Source organism: Acinonyx jubatus, chromosome A2, assembly GCF_027475565.1.
Source record: "Acinonyx jubatus isolate Ajub_Pintada_27869175 chromosome A2, VMU_Ajub_asm_v1.0, whole genome shotgun sequence".
Lineage (NCBI taxonomy): Eukaryota > Metazoa > Chordata > Mammalia > Carnivora > Felidae > Acinonyx > Acinonyx jubatus.
Genome location: NC_069383.1, coordinates 74,590,988 through 74,616,531, shown reverse-complemented (window position 1 = coordinate 74,616,531; position 25,544 = coordinate 74,590,988). Strand labels below are relative to the sequence as shown.

The 25,544-nt window shown below is 37.6% G+C and overlaps 1 long non-coding RNA gene and 1 other non-coding gene across 4 annotated transcripts in view; both read right to left on the bottom strand.

The window, feature by feature from the left end:
* The window catches only part of LOC128314799 (uncharacterized), a 388,750-nt gene that overhangs the window by 188,980 nt on the left and 174,226 nt on the right, over nucleotides 1–25,544 (bottom strand). The window lies entirely within an intron of this gene.
* On the bottom strand, nucleotides 10,886–10,989 carry LOC113603098 (U6 spliceosomal RNA). The gene has a single exon (XR_003424653.1). It is a non-coding gene; the product is annotated as a U6 spliceosomal RNA (small nuclear RNA).

Genomic DNA, 25,544 nt, shown 5'->3' with positions numbered 1-25,544 from the left:
ACATCAGATCTTCTCCTTTTCTTCTACATTTCATATATAGAGTTCATAAAATTAGCAGTGTCTCATCAAAATACTTAATGTGCAGATATGAACAGTGAAATCCCACATGGGTATGGGCAGTGTTAGTGGCTGTGCTTAAACTTGATTAAACACACATATATTTAACTACTTCAGTACTCATGCTTTTGTTTCAATTCTAGAATGTCTATATGAAATTCAGAGACTTGAATGGATGAAAAAATGAAAAGACAAGACTTTTTATTTCCCCTTTTCCATGAGAAATGCTGTTTTCTTATTATTTTATCTTTAGTCAAGAAACAAAAATTATCTCTATATAATTCCCAATAACCCCACAATTCATTAAGTATAAAAACAAAATATAAAGGATTTGTAATGTAAAGGATTTGTTGTATTTAAGGCTCGTATCTCTAAGCTTTTTTTTTCTTTGGGTTCCCAAAAGACATTCAGTGAACCATGTTTACTACTCCTACGTTCCCAGGAAATCAGAGACAGAGTTTCTTACATGGAGCTTGAGAACGTCCCTGGAGGACTCAGACCCTGATCTACCTATGTAGGTCAAAGAAACAAAAACATTTACCAGATTCACAGGGAAGTTGACAGCCTCTGACCTTTGGTCAGCTTTTGACAGTTTATAAAGCTCCTTTATATAAATTATTCTTTAAGTTTATCTATTTTGAGAGAGAGAGAGGGAGGCCATGCAAGCAAGGAAGGGGCAGAGAGAGAGAGAGAGAGACAGAGAGAGAGAGAGAGAGAATCTCAAGCAGGCTCCACACTGTCAGCACAGAGTCAGACTCAGGGCTAGATCTCATGAACCATGAGATCATGACCTGAGCCAAAAAGCAGGATGTTTAACCAATTGAGCCACCCAGGCACTCCTATATAAATTATTCTATTTTCCCCTTACATTGTCTGAGTGATAGGGTTCCCAGGGCTCTTTATTTTCCATGTTTTCCACATGGACAAACAGAAGCTCAGGAGAGTTTCTCTCTCCTACTCATGTGGTTCATAGCTGCTAGAGCTGATGAAACAGATTTGATAAGTAACTTCCTTCTGCATCTGAAATAGCAGTTACCTTGTTGATGTCTGCCTCCTACCCTGAACAGAGATCCCTAAAAATACTTTCTAATTCTGCACATGCCATGATAATTCTCATCTTGCTCTAACAACTAGCACCAAAATCAAAAAGAGTAACAATGTACTTAAAAGGGATTAAAATTATTGCCTGGCAAGAAATCTAACATTATAACACAAATTTCAGCAAAGTAAAAAAACAAACAAACAAAAAAAAAACACTTAAAGTTTAGACTTCGAGTTAATAGATTTCCATGGAAAGAAAAAAATCCATAAGAAATTATGATAAAATGCTGACTTTGGCATACATTTGCAAAAATCAATAAAAATATTTAATTTTAAAGAGTAGGGGATAGTTTGATGATATCAGTTTCATTACTTCTACAGATTTAAATGTCCAAGACTTTTAGGAAGAAATGACATTTCATTATGACAAACTTTCTCTATGTTCCAGCAATCTGAATGCCATGATGTAGAGACACTGAGTGTATACCGAGAGTCACAAACAAATAATGCCTTTGAAGGGAAATCTCAGTCCAAGAAAAAAGGATATTTCTTACTTAAATATAGGCTTTCCACATGAGGTCTGTTAGTCCTGTTTTAATCTACACTATTCTGTTTAAAATGTCCAATTTTCTCTTTTTTTTATGATTATCATTGTTTCTATGGTGTCATTAGGCATGGTAATAGCAATTATGGACAACACTTAACAACTTAGCAATTACAGTTTCAACCATGTAGGTTTCATGCCTAATGGCTCTAAACATAACAAGGGAGGCATACAATCTAAAATATGAAAATGAATGGAAACAATAACATAATAGTATGAAGATATTTGACTGTTCATACATATGGACATACAAAAAAATACCTGAAATATCAGAAATTGTTGGAAAAAGTTAATTTGGAATTTTCTAGTCACTTAATTCAAATGCCCTGATACAGATTACTATGGCGTGTTCCTGATTTACATATTGATTAGTTGTGTACAATTAGTTTATCAATAAGTTTATAAACCTGAGTACTTTCCTTATTTTCACTTCATTTCCTTAATTTTATTGATGTCATAATAGCAAAACCTCACAAAAAAAATTAAAAGAAGGTATGGCTTTTATTCTCCAGCAATTCAAATGAACAGTAGAAGATAAACCCCGGGAAGCTGAGATTTATTCTGGATCGGCAGAAGGGTCCAAGTTACACTGAAAACATCTGTTAGTTTGGCACCTCTTCCTCAATCTATTTTTGGTAGTCAGAGAGGAAAATCAGTTACCATATTGTTGGTCTGCTCTGACTTACCTGTGTAGCTGCTACCTGCCAAGGCCCTAAACTTTGTATTTGTCTCTCTCTCTGATTCTAACCAGAGCTAACGAAGAGCTAACCGGTAGGGAAAATTATTCTTTCATTTTATAAACTACAATTTAACAAATTTTCCTGTCTTTGACTCTGATTCAGCATGTTTCAAGCATGTAGTATGAAAATCAACCTTTGGAGGTATTGGATCACAGAATCAATAACTGAGTTAGGTTCAAACATTCTATCAGTGGCTGGGGCTTGAGAAAGCATCCACAGGGAGTTTCTGTGATAACAGCAGGAGCAAAAGAGCTCCTTGAAGATGCATAGAGAGTTAGGTTTATCTCCTGCCCCAGATGGTTTCTACGCCCGAGGCAGAGATAACAATTTGATAGCTAGACCCAGTGTTTTCCTCATACCCCCATCTCTTAGTGGTGCCATGATAGGCCAGGAGGATATTAAACGAGAGCATTAATTATTTACAGTTGGGTCTCAGACAGTCTAGGTTATATTCATGTCACTGCTTCACATGAGCTCTGTAACTGTTATTAAGGAAGTTTGCTGAGCTCTACTTAAGAAGGATGACACATCCGGAAGATGCTGAAGACACGGTTAAATGGCTTAGATGAATCTCAAGTTCACTTCAGATATCAATTGCCAAGTGAACAACAAATCCTGAATAGTTCTGCACACCCTATTTAACACAATCAAGTGCTGTATGGAGAATGAACCTTCTCTTGTCACAGTGACTGCTCATTTCCTCAACTGAAAGCAATAGGAATTTATAACTCTTAAATGTTGTGTCATATGCTTATTCAATAGCTAATAATTAGTATTTTTATTAGGTCTCTGCAGATTATGACTAACAAAAACCCACTCAATGGGATTGTACTAAAAGAAAAAGTAATTTTAGAACACAAAAATTCCTTAGAGAGCTGAAAGATGTAGATCCAGTCAGACCTCGGAAATAAACTACAGCCAGGGCCACAAATACAAACACAACACCTCCCCATCTCTCATGTCCACCAGACTGCATCATCATTCTAGCTCACAGAATACCACTTTACTTTATGAAAAGTTCACATGGTAGGACACGGCTGACCATATCTCTGAGGTTTACAGATCCTCTGTTGAAAAGAACAGCTATGTTCAATCCTGATGTTTTTTAATATTTATTTATGCTTGAAAGAGAGAGACAGAGCATGAGTGGGAGAGGGGCAGAGACAGAGGGAAACAGAATCCAAAGCAGGCTCCAGGATCTGAGCTCTCAGCACAGAGCCCGATGCAGGGCTGCAACCCATGAACCATGAAATAATGACCTGAGCTGAAGTCGGACGCTTAACCAATTGAGTCACCCACATGCCCCTAGATTCTGTTTTTATGTCCCTGCAAAGAAATTCTGATTTGGTTTAGTTGTCTAACCCTAAGGCAATTTGGTTTAGTGCCAATTTAGTTTAGTTGTCTAACCCTAAGGCAAGAGTGGTCAAGTTATGTAAATATAACAATTTAGAAGTGTGGTTCCTAGTACTGTAGAAGAGTAATCGTGCAGACAAAAGAAGAAGACCACCACCAACACCAGTTACATGACACTGTTCTGGCCTTCACAAGAGAATCTAGGGACGGTGATTCCTACTCCAACAACATAATTATCAACTAAGTCACATATTTCAGAGCATCAGACGTTCGAGAAATAGTGGAAGCTCTGTGTTATGTGACACTTAAAATCTTTAGGAAAGGTTTTGACTCTACCTCATTCCTCAAATCACACAATTAAAAAAAAAAACAGAGTATGCAGATCAGAAGGAGACTGTTTGGGTGTTTATTCAAGCATTGATCCTTCCTAGGTGCTACCAAAGGGAGTGGGGGGGACCCCAATTATTGTCACAAAGAATAAAAGAAGAAACAGATTGTAAATGGTGTCAGGGTGTGGAGTGGTCAGGAAAAGCTTTTTAAGGAAATGTCATTCTAGCTAAGATCTCACAATAAGAAAGAATTAACTGGATGCAAGGTGGAACCGAGAGATGCAAGCAGAGGTTATGTTAAATGTAAAATTCAACCAACAGTAGAAGCTATTAACACCAAGTCCAAGTTAAAACAATCAACCACAGAGCATATTGAAACACATAACTGATGGAGGAAATATGATATATTACTCTGTACCAAATGGTTGTTTAATTTTTAATTACATTAAATTACCACAAATATTTAATTAGACACAGGTGGTAATGTAACATCCCCGTTTGGTTCCCATTTTCAAAATATTATGTGTACACTTTTTTGTCTGCAGTCTATATGTATATGTACATATTCATAGAATGCTAGTGGAGTATAGATTTAACAGCCTGAGAGAAAGCTTTCCAAGAATAAAAACATTCGGATATTGATAAACAACTGCCTGATTCACAGTTTCCAGTTCTGTGTGCAGACCAGCTGTGCTGTTATAACTTCTGGCGTGTGTATAAATCTTAGCTTTATTCCATCCCCAGAGATTCTCTACTTGTCCAGACAAGTTCAAAACTACATGTTTTGAATTCTGGGAGGATGTCAGTGGTGGCAGAGTTTTTTAATCTCCCTGTAACCCCCATAAATAAGAGAAAGACCAACTAGAAGAGGAAAAAAACCAACGCTCACAGCAGGTATCAATAAGGAAAAGAGGTGAAAATGTATCTGTAACCCCCTCGCCCCAAATATTAGCAGGTGTGGATAAACCAAGGCACCTAAAAGACGTGTGTGGTATCAGCAGCTATGCAGAACGAGGCAAAAGGGAGTGAGGTGGGAACAAGAAGACCTCCAACAGCCAGGAGACACTCCAAGCAAAGGATGAGTTGGTGTGAGGACCTTAGCTCAAACTCCTATTCCAGAGTAACTGCAAGGGGCCCACTGAAATGATGAAAGGGGCTGGAGCCCTCAGGATGCTGCAAATTTTCACAACTGACAGACTGAAAACCGCTCTAGACTCAATCCCCACATGAAAGAGTGTGAGCTTGAAACAGAATTCAAATGGAGCAGGACCTCAAAAGTTCATGCGAAGAAAGAAGAGGATCTAAAAGAACAAGGGGAGGGAAATAGAGTCTGGAGATGTCAGAAACTAAGAGCCTGTATATCTGAACATTATATAGTAAGAACATATCAAGGACCACATCTTTCCTGCTCAACCTTGTGGCTCTAATACCTAGCCTAATTCCTACCAAATAGGGAAATCGGTTAAAGAAACAAACAAACAAACAAACAAAAAAAAAAAAAAAAAAGAAAAAGACTAAAATGGTTTAAATGGCAATTATAATTATGATAACCTTTTATAATCTTTATTGTACATGGACTCAACTTCTGCCCATAAAGAAAACGATGTATCTCAGTATCTGAGTAACATTTTAAAACTCCAATCTTTCATAAGATAGAAAGTATAATCCTGGATTTAAGAGTATAGCACAGAAAAAGCATTTGAGCTTTAGTATTTCCTTTGTATTCAGAATTCAACCCGTGTTTGTGGGAAGTTTTAACTAAATAATCAGTTGAACATAATGAAAATTTCAGTCTAGAACTGACACAAGGACACGGTCAACAAAACGCATGCATCAAAGGTCCCAAGCCTTTGCTAGAGACATATACAATATTCCAAACTAAGTACACCAAAAAATATTTCATACCAAATTCTTACTGTAAAGGATTCATTTAATTCATTCAAGAAGTAGGCTGACATGGGGAGGTCCCATACTTTCCAGGCCCTTGGTCAGCTTTCAACAATCCCTTGTATGTGGGTTGAAGCTAACAAGCCTAGAGTTTCAGACACCCTTCTGATGTATAATTATTTTATCCTGTTGTTATTACTTAAAGAGGTAGTGGCTGAACTGGGAACAGAGGATTTAATTTCTCCAGGTTTTTTTTTTTTCTTGAGCTATAGTTTTTTCGGACGAAAGGCAGCAGTGATTGTACTAAATAGGTTTTTTAAAAAGCTCTTTTCTGAGTACCCTTCTCATAGCAACCATGTTATTACTTTCATACAATTTTAGTGCAATGCTTGGATTGTAATAGCCTTTGGACACCTGTGCACTGTAAAGTATAGTACATTATTATTTGTGACACCCCTCAAATGCCAATTTGCTAGACAGCAGATTGTTCCCTGGGCTTAATAAATCTTTACAAGTCCATCTCAAGTGGCTGGGCTATACTCTTCTCCCCTTCCCCATTTTGTGTAGTACATTATATGAAGTGGTTATTATGGTTTATATTAATCTGAAGTTATTAATATTTTATGACACTTGAAATATTATAGAGTGTAGACTCATGTATTTGCTTGTCATAATAATTATACTATCAATTTGTTATCATTTTATTTTTTTTTAATTTTTTTTAACGTTTATTTATTTTTGAGACAGAGAGAGACAGAGCATGAATGGGGGAGGGTCAGAGAGAGAGAGAGGGAGACACAGAATCTGAAACAGGCACCAGGCTCTGAGCTGTCAGCACAGAGCCCCGATGCGGGGCTTGAACTCACGAACCGCGAGATCATGACCTGAGCCGAAGTCGGACGCTTAACCGACTGAGCCACCCAGGCGCCCCTTGTTATCATTTTATATTTGGGTAACATTTTACCAATTTCACATACACAGATGTGTTTTTGTATTTGTTTAATGCCCTTTAAATCTCTGTGGAGTAGAGAGAGCAAATTACATACACATTTCTTAAAAGAAAGAGCAATGGCTAAAAATGTTCATAATGTACTCAATCTGTAAATGGTAGAATGTGAATTTGAACCCACATCTGCTTATACTTCGTCAAGAAAAAGGACATAAGCCATACTGATTGTAAGATGACTCCTTTAGTGTGGATATTTTAGTTTAGTTGGGGTATAATTTGCCTGTGTGGAAGGCTTAAGAAGAAAGACAAGTTATGGGTTATTGCAATAATCCAGGAGAGAAAAAATGACGATTTGAATGAGGATGATAGTGACAGAGGAGTTTTTATAAGCATTTGCAAATATGAGTGAATAGCATTTGCAGATATGAAGAATAAAGACGATGGAGGATATCATTATCATGTTGGGTCTATTCAACCTGAAGAATGTAGTTGCCATTTGTTTAGATGGAGGGGGCTATGAAATGAGTAGGTTTTGGCTGTCACAATTCAAGAGCTTCGGTTTGAGCTTGTTAAGCTGGAGATGTCTATTAGACATCCAATGGAGTATATACACTGAACAACTGGATGGATGAGTGTCAAGTTTGGATGAGGTGTCTGGTCTGGAGGTATGCTTTGAAATTCATGAATGCATACTTATTGTTTAAAGCCATGAGACTATATGCAGGTCATGAAGATAACATGTTTTCCTAAAATCTAGATGAAGAAAATGTTTTGACAAGGTAGGAGTGATCATCAGTGGGAAAGGTTGCTGACAAACTGAGTAAACTGAAGCCCTAGTATTGAACACCATCTTTCCCAACAGAGGTCCCACATGCATTTGACAAGAGGGATTTCGCTAAAGTGGTGCACACCAAAGACTGCAATGATTTCCAGAGAGAATGAGAAGAAAAGTGAAATGAGTGATTACAGAAATTTAAGAGGTGTTTTGCTGAAAGAAAAATAGAGTAAAACCTGGAAGAGAATAAGGGGTCAAGGTAGACCTTTTTCCTCCCTTTTTTTAAACCAAGAAATAACAGCACAGTAGTGTACTGGTGGATAATCCAGTGGAGCAGGAAATGTTGATACTGCAAGAGAAAAGACTCTTGTTAAAGCAAAGTCTAACAGGCTAAAGGAGAGAGGAGCCACTATAAAATAAAGGGGTTCGTATTGGATACCAACTGGATGAACTGTTTATTCGTGGTGATAGGAGAAGAGACAAAGAATCTAGATACAGATGTAGACAGGTTGACAAATGTAGTTCAAAAAACAAATGGAAATTCTTTTCTAATTGTTTCTATTTTTCCACAATAGAATAGAAAGCAGGAATGTTATCTAAGGGTAAGGATGCCGGAACTGTACTACCTCAATTACAATAGTTTCCTAACTTATTTTTCCAATGTTTGTACCTTTTTCATAAATTTCTTGTTCTATTTTCTAAGTGTAGTTCTTGGCCTTTTGCATTCATTATTCTTTCAGATGAACTGCAGCATCAACGTTTTGGGTTCTAGCAACAACAAAAATGTAGAGTGTTTATTGAAATTCAGTGTATGGGTTTGGAAATAATTGCCATATGAACAGTATCACATCTTTTGAGGAAACTGGCAGGCCTGGCTGCTTATTCCAGTCTTCTTTTACATCCTCCAGTAAATCCTGTTATTAGTCTTGTTCCTTTGTGTCAGGTTCAATCCTGGGTATTTTATGTTTCTGCTTTTTTGTTTTTTTAATGCAAATGACCATCCTCTTATCACATATCATTTAAGACTTAAGTGTTTATTACTTATGTAAAAGAAAGCTAATTCAATTTCTACCAACGAGTAATTTTTTGTGACTTTGAGTAAGCCATTTAATCCCACAAATATCTGTCTCTGCAGCTGGAAAAGGAATGAACTAAATGATCCCTATAATATATATATATATATATATATACACATATATATACACACACACATATACACACATACATATATACACATACACACACACACAGAAAGATACTAATATTATTACTTTTTTTTTTTTATTAGCCAACTGATTCTCAGAGAATGTAATTTACCCATCTTTCTATGGATAATGAGAAGAAGTTACCCAGTTTGGGGTAAATTGCCAATGCAGTTTCTAGCAGATAAATATTGGTTATCTAAGAGCTGAGAAACAAACCACTCCGTAACTTACTGGTTTAAAGCAAGAACGATTTATCTTTTTACAAATGTTTGGACAGGTAATTTAGGCAAAACTCAACTGGAGAAGGTTGTCTTTCCTTCATGCAATGTTGATTTGACTTATTCATGCAGATGCAATCAGTTGGCAAGTCAGCTGGAGGCTGGCTGACCCCATAGGGCCACATGCTGGCAATTGGCTGGTGGTAATGAACAGAGTGCCGTGGTTTTCCTCTACCTGGCTTATAAAGCAGACTGTCTTGGGCAACCTGGGATTCAAGAGAGAAACCCCATGTGCAAGCACACGTTCATATTTGTATTCCTAATTGTTGACCAACCACTGGCCAAATCAAGACACATGAGCAAGCCCATAGTGACCACAGAAGAAGACTATATAGGGACGTAAGTAACAGGAGGCATGATTCACTTTGAATTATTAACGTGATAACTTTCCGCAGTCCTGAATATGATTCAGCTCAGTATCATTTTCTACAACCAGTATACAGTTTCAGATGGTCAGTTTAGGAAGCATGCCTAAAGTAAGTCCCAGGAGGTTATTTGTTTGATTTAAAATGCCCAAAGCTCTCACATTCCCAAGTTTTCCCATCAATCTGCAACAGATGTCTGACATTTCAGCACTAGATAGTGAATCATTTGTGTTAGGAACATGTTCCTCATAAGACAACATGGATCTCTATGAAATAGACTCCACATAAATTTACCAGAAAATTTACAATGGGACCAGTAGCCCTTAACAGCTGCATTTAAAATAAATAAGGATTTTTGCTCTTTAGAGAACAAATGGGAGAAAGCCAATTTCTGGATGAGACTGTTGCCCTGAGAAGGTAGATCTGGATTTAACATCACTTTAGAAGTCCCTGGAAGGTCAACAGGGTACAAGGAAGGGAGCAAACTTTGAAGACTTATTTTATGTTGCAATGAATCCAAGAGCTGAAGAATGAATGTAAAGAACTCTTCAGCAACCTGACCTTTAACTCTCTCAGTTCCTATAAACCTGTCTCCTACACATTTGCCATCATAAATGCCTTAATAAATTTTCTGTCACCAACTATATTCTTTTTTGCCACACTTGGGCTTTCAAATCATAGCAATTTTTAATAATGAAAATTATGTTTTAAAGAATAGAAATTTCCAACAGTGGTATTCAGACTTTGGAAACCCACAGAGTAGTTCTACTTTACTCATTTCTAGAAAAAGAAAAAAAAAATTCTACCCATCCTCATCTTGCCCACTTGAAGTATAAAGATGAAGTTTTTATTATCCTAAAATTGCCTCCAGCTTCTGGACAAAAAAAGTGATACTATAAGACCATATTACTCTACCTTTCTATCTGCAATTTCATATAAAATCATGATGCAACAAAAGGAACCAAACAACAAATTCATAAATTACGGTCAGGCGAACCTTCTAACATTGAGGCTTGCCATTTATTTCAACTAAGATGCCACCACTAATTTAAGCCCCTGTTGTCTCTATATAAATGTTTTAGTCTCTATGATTATATTTTATTTCTTTGTCACATTAGTACAGATATGTTCAATACCTCCAGAACCACTCTATTATTATCATCAATATATTACATCTTATAATTATCCATCAATAAAAATCAATTCGAAAACGAAACAGAATATTATTAATTTAATTATTTCTATTCTCCTTGATAGGAAATAGTAACTAGCCTTTCAATATATTATATAGAGAAGAGAGAGAAACATTTGAAACGCTTCCTAAACTTATAGGTCATCCTTGCACGGGGGCTATGCTAATCTCTGTATCGTTCCAATTTTAGTATACGTACTGCCAAAGTGAGCACAAGACAGCATCATTTGGAAAACAGTTTAATTTCTGATATCAACTGATTGATTTCTTCTTCCCTCCATCTTCCTTCTTTTCTTCACTATTTTTTTTTAGAATTAGAAACTTTTAGGTATGAATGTATTTTTACCCTTCACTCTTTAAAAAAAGAAAAATTCCCACTGTGTCAACTGTGTTGGGTACAGGAAGGCAGTGGGAAATTAATCCTTTAATAATACAACAGACAGAAAAGCAGTCACTTTGGCGCCCAAAAGCAATTAGTGGAAGTAGCCAGAACTAGGAGAGCAGCTTTCTTGGTCTCAATGATAAGGCAGTATAGGAAGGCCAATGTCAATTACCAGAATAGTTAGGAAAGAAATTATTAAAAATACATAGACAGGAGCAAGTATCAAGGAAAGCTTGCCGGACTGAGCTGTGTTCAATGTGAGAACTTTCTAGGTAAGTGTTAAAGAGGATACATGGAGGGCTACATGGAAGTGAGGGAAACTAGTGAGGTTTCAGCCCCGATTAGTTAGATTTAGTTGTTTTAATAGATGTGCCTATGGATGAGCCCAGGCCCTCAGATGATCATCTCAGACAGAAGGAAGCCCAGAGAGCCACAAAAAGCACGGCTTTAGTCCCTGGTGCTGGATCGCCTGACAGCAGTTTTGGAGAAAGAAGAGACTAAAATGAAAATATGCTACTTTTAAAACTACAATAAAGACAACTTTAAAGCTATTTTTGTAAATGCCAAGAAGAAAATAGTTTAACAGATGTTTCTGCCTTGTAAGAATTGACACAAGCCAACTCTCAGGAGACATTTCCTAGAAAGAAGAACTGGCCCAACACAACTGGGAGTTTACTAAATAATCAACTTTACTTTTCAAAATATTTTTGAGTCCTACAAATGGACAAAGCATAACAACAACAACAAAAAAACCCTACAGCTGTTCTTTACAATATTACAATATTAGAGTAATATTGATAAACTTTATCAATTTAGGAGATAAAGAGTTCTCAGAAACAGTAAATCAGGTTGGAGAAGTCACAATGAACGAGGAGACATAGGAGTTCACATAAAAGACTGCACTGAAGTCTTTGAAAAATCCCAAATTATCTCCTATAGAAGCCATACTTATAGGACACACTTGCATCAGCATTTTTTTTAAGTTTATTTACTTATTTTAATCGAGAGCATGTGCTAGCAGCACACAGCACAGTTGTGGGGCTTGATTCCACAACCGTGAGATCATGACCTGAGCAGAAACCAAGAGTCAAGAGTTGGACACACAACTGAGTAAGCCACCCGGGTGCCCTGCATCAGAATTTTTAATGAAGCTCCCTAGTGGAGAGGCTGGATTGCTGAAGGGATGATCCTGGTGATTAACTCACCAGAGGCTTATACTGGTAATTCCCTTGGAGTCCAAAAACCAGGAGTCCTTAGTAAACTACAGAGTGCAGTCTCTCCACGATGAAGCCCTGCTAACTGACTTTACACAAGACTGATCTATGTACTTCTGATCAAACAGCTCAATGACCATTCATTAATTTACCACAGCAGTCACATTATTTCAGTAATTAAGTACCTACATTCCTTTCCAAGGCTTCCCTTGTTCCAGATTCAACAAGTCCATGTTTCAGAATGATTAAGAACTCAGACTTGAAGTTCTGACCATTCCAGCTCTGCCGCTGGAATGAATCCCAGCTCTACCGCGTACTAACAATTTAACAACTGAGCATGTTTCTTAGCCTCTGTGGAACCAAGTTCCTTTATTTGTACAATGGGGCCAATAACAGTTTCCACTCCAGAGTGCTATTATAAAAATTAATTGAACTAATACATATAAAGTACCCAGAAAGGTGTCTGACACACAGTAGTAATCAACTATTTTGAGCTGTTAGTTAGCAAGATATTTAAGAACCCATATTTTTTCAGCACAAAGTTGCTTGGTAAGTATGAAATGGAAGATCCAAGGAAGTAGGGTAGTGGTAGTGTTTCAGACATTCAGTTTTTAATAAAGCTAAACTAACAAGTGTGTCTTTATCTCCCAAATCTAGAATCTCCCTTAATGGAGCAGTTACTAAAAAATCAAGCAGATCTTCACATTCTCAGTCTCAATTTTCTAGGCTTTCCACTTTTCTCCATCAGAGCCATTCCTTCTTTGGATGAGTTAATAGCACTGATTAAATTTCATTCAAGTGTGATTCCCTCGAGGCTCAGAGATATTATGTATTGATTGAATCAATCAAACTGCCAGAGTTTTAGAAGCGCTATTATATGGTATATCATATCCTGTTAGATGTCTACTTTAGAGACTACAGCAAACCCTGTCCAATCCTGCTCCCTAACACCTCAACCTGCCTGACTTAACCTCGGATAGGCAAATTCTCAACATGCCTGTGTTGTTCTTCTCTACCTGAGGGCTTAAAGTAATTATATTTTAAAGTCTGTTGGAACTATGACATTATATCTAGGTATGTCCCTATATCCAGTCAGAGTAATCAAACACAAAAACATTTATCTCCTGAACCTCCCAAATCTTCCTTTTGACCACTCTTCTGAGTACCTGTTCTCAAGACATCAACCCATTTTTACAGGGTTCAATCCTCAGGTCAGAAAACATTTTAAATATTGTTTAAAATGCTTTTCCCCAGATATGATGTATCCAATCAGTAAAAAAAAAAACAAAACAAAAAAACACCCAAAAAAACCCTGAGCGTACATCCCCAGTGTATGTGTTTTTATATATTAATGATATACATGTACTATTATAAATATCATATTTAATTTAAATATAAACAGTCATTTAAAAGGATGAGATAACCAAGTATTAATAGAAGCTCTAATATTTTAATTTGACATCCCAATAAATCATTTCATACATACCCCAGGGTAACCATACCCTGATTTAGACAGCATTGTTTCAAGTATATGGTACACACCATCCTGTAACTCCTAAATTTAAAAGCCAAAAAATGTGGAAGATACAACTTTGTAGAAATCATTGTAGGATATATGGGTTACCACTTCATTACTGCCCATGGGAGTAGAAGTCTGGATTCCCCATTTGGCCTCTGTTGACAGTCAGGGGGAGGATTCCTCATTACTATTGGGTGGGAATAAGAATTCTAGCTCCCACAGGGTGTCCATCAACCTCCCTGGCTGGAACAGATAGAAAGGCCTCATCAACTGTTCCCCATACGGCCTTCACTGTCACCACAGGGCCTTATTATTGCAGTGTGGTGGTATAAGTCCTGACTCTCCACTGGGCCTTCTCTCACACCACCCCCATGGTAAGAGAAAGGCTGTCTCTTTGTTACCACATGGAGATGAAAGTCTGTCTCACCAGTCAGCATTCTCTGACACTAACCTTAGTGTGAAAGTGGAAGCACTCCATTACAGCCGGACAAAGGTTGAGATCTAGGCTTCTCAAATAGGCCTTTACTAGCATGAGTGGAGGAGGGCCATGCTTTTTGTTTGTTTCATTTTGTTTTTCCTGTGGTGTTCAAATGTAGTAGAGTAGCTATTGTGTAAAATTTTTCTAACTTGTAGGCTGCCCCTTTCTTGGTCCTATGACTTGCAAACACAGGTTTTTATTTGGGCAATTTTTGTCTGTGCCTGTTGGCATTTACCAGTTGCCTACATCTTCATTGCTATCTGGATGTATCAGCCAACAAAAAATTCAGGACACTTACCACCATGGTGGTTCTTGGATTTCAAAGTTGACAGTGCTCTTCCTTCTTCTCTCCACCATACAAAGACTTCTTATATTGTTTGGTATATAACACCCAGGGTTTCTAGTTATTTTTAGTGGGAAGGTGAAAAAGCCAATATTTCCAGGAGTGGAAGTAAGATTGGTTTTCTCTGAGATATTTAACCTTCCTGTGTCTCAATTTGCTCATCAACACAATGATAATAATTCTATCAACTTGCAGAGTTGTTAAAATAATTAAGATCTTTTTTTTTTTTTAAGTTAGCCTGGCATATCATATATTCTCTAAGGACAACTGTGTAAAAGATGTTTCTAAGAGTTCTGGTTATGTGAATGAATCATTATAATATTATTTCTGTGACACACTGTGTTCACCACTCTGAACTGCATGTTATATACTCTCTAAAAGAGCCATCTGTAGGCAAGGTGTCTAAGAGAGCCAGTTCCCCAAATGAATTAGTATAGTGTTGAAAAAAGAAGTTATCCTGCAGCCTAGCACATTCTAGTTACAAAACAAACATTTTAAAAAAGAAAAAGAGAGCTGTTATTATTATTATTACACCAGTAATGACATCAGTGATTTCAATTTTGATATCAGTAATTATTGATGCAACTAGCTAAAGCAGTTACTGGATATAAAATAATCCTAGACTAGTAGGTACTTTGACAACTTCCATGAAACAAAGCCATTCTCACAAACTGTTAAGTGATAGACTGCGTAATACACAGAATCCCTTCCAACCTCACAAAACCAGAGGCCTACTGTTTAGTCTAAAATAATTTACACACATAACTGATAAGAAAAAAAGATCTTAGGTCACTATGTTTTGCAATGATTTTGACATTGGTCAGCTGAAACCAACTGAATGGTATTCCAAGAGCAAGAGAATGACAAGGCATAGGTTAGTTTGCCTATTTATGAATGATCAGACTGATCTGCTCACCCTGATTAAATTAAAAAAAAAAAAAAGAGATTTGACTTATTTAGGATAACTGGATTAAGTAAATCTATAGCTGTGATTTCATATACTTAGAGCTTTAAAAGTAATAAAATATTATCATCAATGATAGGATTATAATACTAACCATCATGATCAAGATAATAGCAATCGAAGAGATGTCATTAATACATTTCGGATGTAACTGCTTAGACAACCAAATGAACCATACAACTTGGTGGGTTTTTTTTCCCCCATGAACTTACACACATTTCTTGTATTTACCATATTACTACACGATAGAGCACCCTTGATGAAGAAATTTAAAGTAAGGTCACCACAGGATACTGGCCGAGGAGAAGGTAGGTGGTTAGTATGGAAGGAATCTTGCCCTGATGACCCGTCTGTGCTCCTCCAGTTTGGACAAGAGTAAACACCATTACCACACAAAGTCGTGGGGATCAATGTTGGCAGATACAATTTAAAATCGTCTCTGTACAGCAAAAAATAGAACTGTATTTTCTTATCAGTGTGATTTTGAGATAATGATAATTTAATTTCAGTCTCTTTATTTATTAATTGTCTATAGACTCAGAAAGAACCTCCCTCACACAAAGCCTTTCTCAACAAAGTAGGCAGGCAGAGAGGTTTCTCACAGCTGCTCTCAGCGGTGCTCAGATCGCTCAAGTGAATTACTGGAAACAATGGATACTGAGAATAAAAGAAAAATGATTGGAGAGAATAGAAGTTGATAGCATTGAAATAAAAACCTTCCAGTGGGGCAGACCTGTGTGGAACTGCATGTCTTTGCATATTTCCCCAAGGAGAGAAGTAAAGAATGGTTTTGCCTGTGAGATGCATTTTAAAACTGTAAAATAAAAGGATCATGTATCAAACCAAATTGTGTTGGCTTGGAGACATATTATATCTTTGCACGATTTTGCATTCCCTACAATATTTTTCATATTATTCATTTACTTTATTCCTCCCTTATGGATGGATGGATGGATGGATAATTTATTGGTACTGACTCAGTAGCACATAAATCTAAACTCCTGATCACTTAAAACCCCTAATGAATCCCCCAGAAAAATATCTGTAAAATATTTTCCCTCATCATCATTTCTGAAATGGTCTGTAATTTAAAGTGTGCTGCATTATTCCTGGACCATTCATTCGGTGTATCTATTGCACACCCCCCCAGTATTTCCATAAGTTCATTTCTTATTGTCAGAGCACAAATCAACGTCTTAGATTGGCTTAAGCACAAGGAATCCATACCAAGTCTAAGTCGGCACCTCTATTCCCAGCAACTGGTCACTAGATAGTATTATTTACGACTCCTGTTGAAATAGCAAAGGTAGAGACAACATTGTACAATGAGCTCTATTCATGTGAATAACATAGTATTAGAAAGATGAATGGGGGTTAAAGGTAGATAACTGATAAGGAAACAACTAATTTTTGATAACGATTTTAAATAAAATCCTTGGCTTACAGGAGAACCTAAGTTGTAATCCTAGAAAAAAAGAGCTATACTTAAAAACACCTTTTGAACTAGGTCTGTTTTGCACCCTAACAAAGCAAGACCTTTTTAAAACCTGATCTTGTCTGTCACAGCTAACCAAAAGAAAAATCTCACCATGTTCCACAATGAGCTTCACTGTTTGCGGCAAGGTTACTTTTAGTCTCAGTTTCCACGTCTCTGTCACTTTCTGAATTATCCCATCAGGCCCTGGATTTAAAGGCATTATGGCAAATCAGTGGTAAGTATAAAACAGAAGCTAATTTTTGCAATTACAAAAACTCCTTTGGGGGTGCCTGGGTGGCTCAGTCGGTTGAGTGTCTGACTTTGTCTCAGGTCATGATCTTGTGGTCTGTGGGTTTGAGCCCCACACATCAGACTCTGTGCTGACAGCTCAAAGCCTGGAGCTGCTCCGGATTCTGTGTCTCCCTTTCTCTCTTCCCCTTCCCAGCTCATGTGCTGTCTCTCTCTCTCTCAAAAATAAACATTAAAAAAAGGTTTTTTTAATTAATAATAAAACAAAAAACTCCTTTGTTAGTGGATATTATTTGACTCAGGAATATAACCATGAATCGTTTTGCTTTTCTAGAGCACATTCCATTTCAAGGAATTTAAGAAATAGTCCCTTTGGGTGCTCCTGTGTGGCTCAGTCGGTGAAGCATCCAACTCTGAATTCCAGCTTAGATCATGATCTCATGGCTTTGTGGGTCTGAGCCTTGCATCAGGCTCTGCACTGAGCATGAAGCTTGCTTGGGATTCTCTCTCTCCATCTCTGCCTCTCCTCTGCTCACATGCTCTCTTTCACTGTTTCTCAAAATAAATAAGATAAAACTTTAAAAAAAAATGAGTCTCCTTTGAAATAAGATCCATGATGGTAAATAGTTGGGACCATTCCAATAAGAGAAAGTAATGCTGCCTAAGATTTTTGTTGACTAAGAAAAAGTGTTCTACCTCATTTCTTGTTATGCAACAACTGTATGACTTCTTCTTTGTGATTTGAAATGATAATGCCACTCTGGGATCCCAGGACACTTTAAGAATAAGGGACTCTGCATCTGAGATCAGCTGTGTGGTTTTTAAAAGTGCACCTTTCGGGGTGCCTGGGTGGCGCAGTCGGTTAAGTGTCTGACTTCAGCCAGGTCACGATCTTGCAGTCTGTGGGTTCGAGCCCCGCGTCGGGCTCTGGGCTGATGGCTCAGAGCCTGGAGCCTGTTTCAGATTCTGTGTCTCCCTCTCTCTCTGCCCCTCCCCCATTCATGCTCTGTCTCTCTCTGTCCCAAAAATAAATAAAAAACGTTGAAAAAAAATTTTTTTAAAGGGCACCTTTCAAGGAGACACTGTAGTCCATGCCAATTTCTTCTCAACAGATGCCACCAAATCCATCTATTTCTGCTTTGATACCTGTCTCTCTGAGCACGACCTCTGTTTAGGCATTTCTTCACAGCATTTGTATCCAGCAAGATTCAATGTTCTTTTCTCATTCTGATTTGTTTTGCTGCATGATTAAGAAGAGTCAACATGTAAGGAGACGTATGTTGTGACAGGCACTATTCTAAATGCTTTGAATATGTGAGCTCACTTAATCCTTTGAGGTCAAAACTATTATTATTTTCATATTACAAGTGAGGAGTCTGAGGCATAAAGAGCTAAATATCTTAGTAAGAGTCACTCAGGGGACGCCTGGGTGGCTCAGTGGGTTAAACACCTGACCCCTGATTTCAGCTCAGGTCACAGTCTCATGGTTGTGAGATCCAGCCCTGTGTCAGGCTCCATGCTGAGCCTGGAACCTGTTTAGGATTCTCTCTTTCTTTCTCTCTGCACCCCCCTTATGGTCTCTCCCTCTCTCTTCCTCTCTGTCTCTCTCCCTCCCTCTCCCTCCCCCCCCCCCAAATAAATAAATAAAAGCCACTAAGCTAGGGAGCAATGTAGGCAAATTTGAACTCAGGCAGTCTGTATTCAGAATCCACTCTTAAGCATTACTCTTTTGCCTTGCTATTAGGGTGGCCAGAGAATATATGAGACATCCAGTTAACATTTAGTATCAGATAAACAATCAGGCTTTTTAGTATAAATATATCCAATATATTGCCTGAGGCATCTTTATACTTAAAAATTATTTTGGGGGGGGGGGCGCCTGGGTGACTCAGTCGGTTAAGCATCCGACTTCGCCTCAGGTCATGATCTCACACACCTTGAGTTAGAGCCCCGCATCGGGCTCTGTGCTGACAGCTTGGAGCCTGGAGCCTGCTTCAGATTCTGTGTCTCCCTCTCTCTGACCCTCCCCCATTCATGCTCTGTCTCTCTCTGTCTCAAAAATAAGTAAACATTAAAAAAAAACTTTTTAAATTATTTTTAACCTAATATTCAATTGTAACTGGTGTATTCTGTATTTTTATTTGATGAATCTGGCAGCCCAGCGGGGGACTGCCATTTAGACTGACTTTTCTTCTCCTACATAGTCTCTAAGACCTTCAGCAGTGGCTTGGCAATTGCCAAGGCTTTTTCCTAATTCATCACCATAGGGTTCCTTAGCTGCTTGCTAAATGACAAAGCTTTAGAGCGAGTTCTCAAAATTATATAGATCAGGGCTTGAAAACCTTTTTCTGAAAAGGGCAAGATAATAAATGTTTAGGTGTTCTGAGTTGTACAGTCTCTGTCTCAACTAGTCAACTCTGCCAATATAGCAGGGAAGCCACAGACAATACATAAACCAACAAGTGTGGCTATGTTCAAATAAAATTTATTTACAATGATAGGCAGCATGTCCTATTTGCCTCATGAACACTAGTTTACTGTTCCCTGCCAGAGACAGACACTCCTGTAAGATTTGGTGAGCTGAGTTCCCCATCTGAAAGCAATCAACCCAACCAAAAGACACGACAAGAACATAAGCTCTGTCTGCAAGTTATCTCCTATTTAGTGCAAGAAATCTTCAGTGGAGAAATTGCCTCTCAGTATCTTCCAAAATGCGGCCAGCCCTTATCTCATATGATAGTCACATCATCTTAGGAAAGAGGTCTCATCAAATACAGTCTGAATGAAAGGCAGGTCCCGGGTCTTGCAGCAACTTTTGTATGTGTCCCTGAGAAGGAGTTATCTATAATTACCCCCTATTTTCATTTCCATACTACTCAGAGAAGCCTGTTTCCTTGCATCTTCTACTTCCTCTCTTCTTCCCTTCAATTTACTTAATAGTATGAAGCTGAGTTCTTTGCCCACTGTTTTAGTCCTTCTGTTTCTACTGCATTTAAATCCTTAAATGCCAATTCCTGACCTTCTGTGGCCCAAAAATCTCATAGTTCGGCCAAATCCAGAGGCTTCCCTCTGTTTCATTCCCTGTTTCATCATTCTGCTATGTTTACAGCTTTGAATTGCTTGCCTCTCAAATCACTGTCCTTCCTTGGAATCTGAGAATGAGCTCTCTGTTCTCATCTTACATCTGTGACCACTTTCTCAGTGTCTACAGTAAAGTGTCTACATTCATGGCCAGAGAATTCTCTCTGTTCTTCTAGGTGGCATCTCTTTCCTTTCTGCTAGAATTTATGCTGGCCCTGTGATTTACCTGACCAATGGAATGAAGCAGAAGTGGAACTGTTTCAATTCCAGATCAAATTCTCCAGAAACCTGGCAATTTCTGCTTCTACTCTCTGAGAGCCTATAGTTACCAGGATGGTTGCCTAATTCCATGGGTAAAGCAAACTCAATATATCCTGTCTGGGACTGAAACATGACTCCCTCGTCCACAAGTTTATATGTTGAAGCCCAATCCCCAGTACCTCAGAATGTGACTGCATTGGAGGACAGGGCCTTTAAAGAGGGGATTAAGTTAAAATGAGGCTGTTAGGGTGGGCCCCAATCCAATTTGACAGGTATTTTTATAAGAAGAAAATTCAAAGTACTAAGAGTCATCAAAGGTGCGCACACCGAGGTTGATGACACAGTGAGAAAGAAGCCATCTACAAGCCATGGAGAAAGACCTCAGAAGAATCCAAATCTGCTGACACCTGTACCTTGGACTTCTAGCCTGCATAACTGTGAGACACTAAGTTTTTGTTGTTTGAGCCACCCAATCTATTGTATTTTGTTTTGGCAGCCCTAGCCAAGACAGATGTATCCCAAACCTTGCTAACCAACGCTATACAGCACAACTTACTTTGCAATCTGCTTCTCCTCCAGTAGTCCCTATGCCAGTAGTAATTCATTGGAAGCCAGCCTACTTAGCTAGTGTTTGTTCTCCATTTGAACTTTAGCCACTATAATATTCTTCTAACATACACAAATATAAATTCACGTGGATTAAGAATCCAAACGGAAAAAGTTAAAATTTCACGCTTTTAGAAGAATTGTAAGACAATGTGTTTTATCACCTCAGAATAGGGAAGAATTTCTAAAATAAGTCACAAATAACATAAGCCATAATGAAAATCATAAGTGAAATTAACTACATCAAAATAAAATATTTTCGTTTAAGAAAATTGACCATAAACAAAGTGAAAAAAGTCACATACATGAGGAAAATATCAGTAACACGTGTAATTAATAAAAAACAATATTTGGATGATATTAAAAACTCAATTTGAGTAAGCACCAAGAAAATTAAAAATCCAATTGAAAAACGAGCACAACAAACAAACGTTAAGTTTGCAATAGTGGAAATTTAAATGTATAATAAAATAAAACTCATCTCACTAGTAATCTAAGAACTACAAAATTAAAAATCATGTGGTATTCCCTTTCAACTAATTCAATTCACACCTAAACAAAAATAGAGACAAATACAAGCACTGGTGAGGGTGTAGCTCAACTGGAACATACACATATTGTTAAAGGGAGAACCAACTGTCAATAATACAACAAATCTGAAAAGATGCATATGGTTCCAGGACCCAGGAACCACACTCTTAGTTTAGAATGGATTTTCAGTTATTAACTCTACACTCTAATGGCCTTGGGAGCTTTTTGTTTGTTTTATCTTTAATACTAGTACCTGATCAGTGGCCCAGCACAAATGAGTAAGAATCTCTAAGGGTGAGGCTCAGATGAGGATGAGGGGGATTGCAATCTCCAACCATTGCTAAAACCACTGTCCTCCCAAAAATGTCACACAGGTGCATAGGAGACACCTCTAGGAATACTCACTGCAATATTATCTGTCATAACTCACAATTAGAAACAAAACCAATGTTCTTCCTCAGGAAAATGGATTAATAATTTGTGGCATAGTCACCCAGTGGAATAATACAGAACAGTTAAAATTAACAAGATAGTGTTGTATAATTCAATATGAATAACCCCTAAACCATGGCTTTAAGTAAAAATGTATTCAGAGTTATATGTATACTACAAATTTAAATATAGTTATAAATACTAGGAATTTAATATTTAAATTAAAATTAATAGACCTAAATACCAAAAATGTAAACATATTATAGTTAGTACTTTTTTTTTTATAACTACCTAAGATATAGAAACTTTGGGGGAATGGAAACCATCAAAGTTGTACACCAGAATAGTGATCAAATCTGAAGAAGAGCCAAGGGGACAGCCTTGGAGAGGCATATAAAAGAAACTTTTAGTTCTACTGTATCTTTAAAATGTTATGTAAGCCCAGCTATACGGATGCAAATGTGGCAAATGTTCAGAGTTAATTAAACTGGGGAGTGATGCTGTAGGTGTATATTTGAAATATTTCAAAAAACACAAGAGGAAGGGAGGGAAGTTGGAAGGAGACACTTAGAGAAGGCTCATCTTTGGAAATTAGGCCAAAGATAAAGGGTATTTCTAATACAAAAGTTGCATGGAAAGTCAGTTAAACTTTTAAAAATTCACATTTAACCTTGAACTCATCATCAGTGGATAACCACCGTAAGGTTTTGAACATTTGTCTGGACAATGGACCTTTTATTGATCTTTCCACCCTATACCACTAAAAGCCCTAAAAACGGTGACTATGTCAAGTATGAACTACCTAGTCTTATTGACCAGACAGACAGAGAGACAGAGAGAGAGAGAGAGAGAGAGAGAGAGAGAGACTGAGTTTGAAATGATACTTTGCAACTAAAATACATATTAAAATCAAAATGTTTTCTTCATAGATTCTTTGGCCTAAGCCTTCTACCTGTAGATCACATTTTGGTATAAAAGTTATATTGTTCTTTGACATCATTGTGAACTTCTCCATTAATGTTCCTTGATTATTGTTGTTATTTTGCTCCTCATGGTCTTTATGTTTCATTTGTCTCCCCACCAGAAATTTTGACTCCTCATTGAAACCTAGCTTTCTCCTTCAGGCAGAGTTAGTTGGTACCTCTTCAGCTTAGTGATTAGCAAGATTGATCATATATTTGCTACTGAATTTTCAATAGTGTAGTGTAACGACTGCTGGCGTCACTGCTTCTCCACTAGAACTGTTAACTCCTTGAGATCAGGAACCATGACTCCTTAGGTGGGGTCTCTGTGTCTACTTCTGACAGACACCCAGACAGCCTGCATTTTCAGAAGTGTTTTTCTTTTTTTAATTATGTTATGAATTTTATGAATGTTTATTTATCTTTGAGAGATAGAGACTGAGCGTGAGCAGGGAGTGGCAGAAAGAGAGGGAGACACAGAATCTGAAGCAGGCTCCAGGCTCTGAGCTACCAGCCCAGAGACCAACACAGGGCTCAAACCCACAAACCATGAGATCATGACCCTAGCTGAGGTCGGACGCTTAACCGACTGAGCCATCTAGGCGCCCATACAATCTTTGTTTTAAAATAGACTTTGTCTAATTTAAGCATTCAGAACTCAATAGGGGCACCCCCTTTTTCAGAAGTGTCTTGTGAATGCCTCCTCCTCAAGTTAAGTTGCCACGCTGGTTTATTCATTCATTTAGGGCAGTTTATACTTTAATCAGTTCTCTGTTCTTTGCGTGCTTTTCTGACCTTTCCCATTTCTTATTCCATAATTTTAACTGATCCCTACAATAATCTTTCCATCCTGTGAATATCTATGAGACTTGTTCATAACCTTGGATTTAATGTTTGTTATAATGATTATGTCTTTACGCATACAAGTTAGATCCTTCTAGAGGACAGAATCATTGCCTTCTCTCTCTACATCCTCAATGACCCAAGATTTCTCAAAATGCCACCCTGACCACATGCACTGAAATAACTTGGGGACCCTTTTCATAAAGCTTATTTTTAGCCTGCCTTCCAGAATTTCTGAGTCCAAGATAGATAGAATTAAGGCTCAGACTAATGCATTAGGTATTTTCATGCAAGGGATTTATATACTTTAACAAATTCAATCCTAAGAATAAGTATTTAAAAAGGTATTAGTATCCTTATTTTATAGATGAGAAATTGAGAATTAGAAAGTGTGTAGCATGCTTTTTGAAGTCAAATTGCCAGGGTTCAAATTTCAATTTGATTACTTAATAGCCCTGTGATTTAGAGGCAAGCTTTTAATATTTTGGTGCGTACGTTTCTTCTTTTAAAGTATGCATTAAAAAATGACAGCTATCTCATGAAAGTGTTGCAAGGGCTAAATGAGAATAGACAAGTTCTCTGAAAAATGCTGTGACACACAATCATCCGCAATAAATCTTTGCTTGGGAGATCACTGAATCCCGCACTAAGCAATAGAGCAACTGGGATTATCTTAGACCAGGGCTCAGAAACTTTTTCTATCAAGGGCCAGAGAGTAAGTAAATAGGTTAGGCAGTACAGGTCAGGCAGTCTGTTTCAACTATTCAACTCCTCCCTGGTAGTAGAGAAGCAGTCATTAACAAAATGTTTTTAAGAAAAGGAAGGAAGGAAGGAAGGAAGGAAGGAAGGAAGGAGAGGAAGGAAAGAGAGGAAGGAAAGAGAGGAAGGAAAGAGAGGAAGGGAGGAAGGAAGGAAGGAAGAAAGGTTGTGGATGTGTGTTCTGATAAAAATTTATGGACATGGAAAGTTGAATTTTATGTAACTTTCGTATGTCAATAAATATTCCTCTGAATTTTTTCAGCCACTAAAAAATACAAAAAACAAAACAAAACAAAAACCTTCTCAGCCCCCAGGTAGTAAAAGAAAACAAACAAACAAACACACACACACACACAATGGCTAGATTTGGCCAAGATACTGTAGTTTGTGGAATCTCACCTTTATCAGGTTTCCAAGCTTCTGATATAACACAGCTGCCTAAGTGAACTTTGAATGCAAAAGCTAGTTAGCAGCTATCAGTTAATGCAACGTAATTTCCCCAAGGTTTCTGCTTCAATCTCTTAACACTTGAATAAAAAGAAATTAAGGAAAATGGAATCCCTCATCACCCCTTGGTTTTGTATCCTTTGAAGCCACACACACTCTATCTGAACCTTTAATTTGTTATTCATCTCTTTTCAAAATCATCCTCTTCTCTTCCTACCTCT